At 40.9% G+C, this 4,816-nt stretch overlaps 1 non-coding gene across 1 annotated transcript; it reads right to left on the reverse strand.

Annotated features, from left to right (window-relative positions):
* Positions 1-951: 951 nt before the first annotated feature.
* TRNAR-UCG (transfer RNA arginine (anticodon UCG)) lies at positions 952-1,025 on the reverse strand. The gene has a single exon. It is a non-coding gene; the product is annotated as a tRNA-Arg (tRNA).
* Between the last annotated feature and the right edge of the window lie 3,791 nt (positions 1,026-4,816).

Here is a 4,816-nt window from a genome sequence, read left to right on the forward strand (position 1 = left end):
AAATTTGTACGACTACGTAAATTTAATTATGTTTTAAGCTTAAAAAGTAGTGTTACCGATTTTCTCAAATATTACAAAATTTGACTTAGGTCAAAACTAATATGCAGACTCAATAAAAACGGAGGAAGCACCAGTGCTCCGTTGCAGACTATGTCATTGCAGCTTACAATTTTTTAATAGTATAAAACTGTACAATAATGTCAATTTTATTGTGTTCTAAGATTTAAAATGGTGTTTTTGATTTTCTCAAACTAAAGAACGAAAAAATGTGTCCGGCTTGTGTAGCCTAAACAATTTTTAATAATATGAAACCATAGGATTGTGTGAATTTAATTCTGTTTTAAGCTTTAAAACATTGTTTTTGATTTTTCTCTAACTAAAGGATAAAACTAATTCGACCCTACAATGTTTCAATAATATAGAATTGTACAATAATGTAAATTTAATTATGTTTTAAGCTTGATTTTCTCAAACTAAAGAATAGAAAAATAGGTCTGGTTTGTGTAGCCTACAAGAAAATTAGTATTATAAAATTGTAGGATTGTGTAAGTTTAATTATGTTTTAAGCTTTTAAAATGTTGTTTTGGATTTTTCTCAAACTAAAGAATAAAAAATAGATCTGGTTTGTGTAGCCTATAAAATTTTTAGTATTATGAAATTGTAGGATTGTGTAGCCTACAAAAAAATTACTATTATAAAAGTGTAGGATTGTGTAAGTTTAATTATGTTTTAAGCTTTTTAAAATGTTGTTTTGGATTTTCTCAAACTAAAGAATAAAAAATAGATCTGGTTTGTGTAGCCTATAAAATTTTTAGTATTATGAAATTGTAGGATTGTGTAGCCTACAAAAAAACTACTATTATAAAAGTGTAGGATTATGTAAGTTTAATTATGTTTTAAGCTTTTTAAAATGTTGTTTTGGATTTTCTCAAACTAAAGAATAAAAAACTTCAACCACAGTGGGAGACGAACCCACGACCTTCTGATCCGAAGTCAGACGCGCTAATCCCCTGCGCTATGCGGTCATCTGTGTTGGAAATATGATTGTATGTTATATACATGTTTAAATGCAAAGAAGACTTGCACAACAGGAACATAGAGCCAGTGGCCTGGACCTAGGCGATTGATTAGGTGTTCAAGGACGGGTTGGCATCGAATTTTCTATGAAGACGTACAATCGCACACACACCACTTGACATGCGGACCGTAGACATATTTTTTTAACATCAATATAGACACAAACGCTCATATACACGCGCATACACTCACCCTTATGAATGCACACACTCACATCCTACCCCTATGAGCATTTCCGAAAAACTGAGCCGGCATATCATCTTGAAATTTACGAACTTACCGCAGGCACCTCATCGTCGACGGGAACGTCTCCTCCCACTGAATGCGCATCGCCAGAAATTCTGAAATAAATCCAGCAATAAATGCGAGCACCAGGATTTGAATTCTGATGGGCTGGGAATACCACGGTCCCTCTAATCATCCAATCACAGATTGATTCGCCCTAGACGTATTTATATACGTGTACGATAGGAAAATCACAAATCGGTGTTAGATTTAAACTAGAAAAAACTAGTATTATATATGATGCATTGGTCACCCATGTGAACTTTCTTTTTTCACCAATACGCCCATATCATTGCATTGATAGGTAGGTTGAAAGTACATGATGGGAGATCCTTCGATTTGTGCGCCTGGAGGCAAGTCGGAGGCTCCCAGGAGCAGAAGAGGGGGGGGGGGGTGCTCGGCCCCATTACATCCTAGTTTACATTACATCTATTAGAGTTTGTAGCCCTTTGGCGCCGGTCTTGGCCCAGGCGCGCACGTCATCTTGAATCGCTGCGAACACGAGATTGATGGAGGGTTGCCTATGGTCAAAGATACACGCGTTGCGGTGCTTCCAAATAGCCCAAGCGATGAGAGGGACAATCGAAGCAAGTGCCTTCCGGAGTGAGGGAGGTGCGGAGTCGGCTGCGGATCGCCACCAAGCGTAGAGGGGGAGGGCACCAAGCCAAAGTGCGGTACCAAACTTCCTTGGAGAAGGGGCAGTCTACAAGTAGGTGGTGGATGTCTCGGCTTCTTGGTCGCAGAGCACGCATCGAGGTGGGCGAGCTAAGCCTCGCTTGGTCAGTCTCTTGGTTGTCCAGCAACGATCTTGTCTGGCGAACAAGAGGAATAGCTTGGCGTCCATGGGGCCTAACTCTTCCAGGTCAATCTCTACTTGGGGTTGGCAATGGAACCATGGAACAGAGCTTTGTAGCATGATTTGGAGGAGTAGGAGCCACTGTCAGTCCACCCGTGTGAACATTTAATGAAGATGAATACCTAACAACCGGAGTTTAGTTTAATTTAGCTTAATTCAAAGTTTATTTTAATGGGATTGCTAAATCTCAGTCGACTGAGATTTGACCAAGTCTCGATCGATGTTATATACATGGGATCTTACATGAAGATTCGTGTAAACTTTTCTTTTTAGTTTTCCTTTTTTTCTTACTTACATGTTATATCACTTGACTTGGGCTTGGTTAAGTCTCAGTCGACCGAGACCTAGCCACATCCTAATTTTAAATATGATTGGTCTTTTTAGGATTAATAAGATTGAGATTTGGATTTAGAACTAAGTAGTGAAACGGTAACAACAAGAACAAACACATTTTGTAGAGAACTTGCCTGCATTACTCATTTATTTACTTTGGGAAACTTCCAATTTATTCATCTTTAAACATGGTAATAGAATGAACACCGGACATAAAAATTACATCCAGATTCGTAGACCATCTAGCGATGACTAGAAGCAACGGAGCGAGTCAAAGGCGTGCCGCCATCGTCACCGCCCTTCCCTCACCGGAGCCGGCCAAAACTTATTGTGATAGACAATCAGGAAGTCGTCATGCTAAGGCTGAAGGAAATATGCCCTAGAGGCAATAATAGAGTTGTTATTTTATATTTCCTTATATCATGATAAATATTTATTATTCATGCTAGAATTGTATTAACCGGAAACTTGATACATGTGTGGATACATAGACAAAACACCGTGTCTCTAGTAAGCCTCTACTAGACTAGCTCGTTAATCAAAAATGGTTAAGTTTTCTGACCATAGACATCTGTTGTCATTTGATGAACGGGATCACATCATTAGGAGAATGATGTGATGGACAAGATCCATCCGTTAGCTTAGCATGTTGATCGTTCAGTTTTATTGCTATTGCTTTCTTCATGTCATATACATATTCCTTTGACTATGAGATTATGCAACTCCCAAATACCGGAGGAATACCTTGTGTGCTATCAAACGTCACAACGTAACTGGGGGATTATAAAGATGCTCTACAGGTATCTCCGAAGGTGTTTGTTGGGTTGGCATAGGTCGAGATTAGGATTTGTCACTCCGAGTATCGGAGAGGTATCTCTGGGCCCTCTCGGTAATGCACATCATGATAAGCCTTGCAAGCAATGTGACTAAGGAGTTAGTTATGGGATGATGCATTACAGAACGAGTAAAGAGACTTGCCGGTAACGAGATTGAACTAGGTATGAAGATACCGACGATCGAATCTCGGGCAAGTAACATACCGATGACAAAGGGAAGAACGTATGTTGTCATTACGGTTTGACCGATAAAGATCTTCGTAGAATATGTAGGAACAAATATGAGCATCCAGGTTCCGCTATTGGTTATTGACCGGAGAGGTGTCTCAGTCATGTCTACATAGTTCTCGAACCCGTAGGGTCCGCACGCTTAACGTTCGATGGTGATTTTGTATTATATGAGTTATGTGATTTGGTGACCGAATGTTGTTTGGAGTCCCGATTGAGATCACAGACTTGACGAGGAGTCTCCAAATGGTCGAAAGGTAAATATTCATACATAGGACGATAGTATTCGGACACCGAAAGTGTTCTGGGGGTACCGGGTACGTATCGGGTCACCAAAAGGGGTTCCGGACAACCCCTGACAAGCTATATGGGCCTAATGGGCCAAGAGGGGAAGCACACCAGCCACAAAGGGGCTAGTGCGCCCCCTCCATATGGGCTGGCCAAATTGGAGAAGGAAAGGGGATGAAGGAAAGGAAAAAGGGAATAGGATTCCCCCTTCCCCCTCTTCCCTTCCTACTCCGAATAGGAATAGGAAAGGGGGGAGGCCGAATTCGGAGGACCCCGAGTAGGATTCCTCCTACTTGGGGCGCCCCCTTGGCTGCCTCTCCTTGTTGGGGAACGTAGTAATTTCAAAAATTTCCTACGCACACGCAAGATCATGGTGATGCATAGCAACGAGAGGGGAGAGTGTGTCCACGTACCCTCGTAGACCGAAAGTGGAAGCTGTAAGTGCATCTAGTGCCACCCCTAGTTGGTTTTGGAGTATTGACGACAAACCTAGTTGAGGGACTAATGTGTTCATGAGAATTGCAGGATAACATAGGTAGAAGTCCCTCATTGATTCGGTTTTACTACCAGAGATGACCCCCAAAAATGTATGAAGACATTGAAGTCAAAGGTGGTATATGAAGATATTCACTTTGAAGACTATGACAAAAGAAGACACGTTATGAAGCCTATGGAGCTCGAAGACTTAGATCTTTCGTAGTTCTTTTTCTTTTGTGTTGAGTCATAGGAACCATAGTACTGTTAAGTGGGGTCCAGGAGAACCAGTCAAAATGACTGAAGTGATGCCTAAACAAAAAACCTATGTCTTCGAGCGAAGACAATGAGAGCGAATCTTGTCCAGAGCCGGACAAGTCAGCTTTGCTTGTAGCCCAAGTAAAGTTGCCATGAGAGTTTGAAATCTGACCGTTGAGAC

The sequence above is a fragment of the Triticum urartu genome, chromosome 1A (genome assembly GCF_056163025.1).
Source record: "Triticum urartu cultivar PI428250 chromosome 1A, HENAU_Tu73, whole genome shotgun sequence".
In the NCBI taxonomy this organism is placed as follows: domain Eukaryota; kingdom Viridiplantae; phylum Streptophyta; class Magnoliopsida; order Poales; family Poaceae; genus Triticum; species Triticum urartu.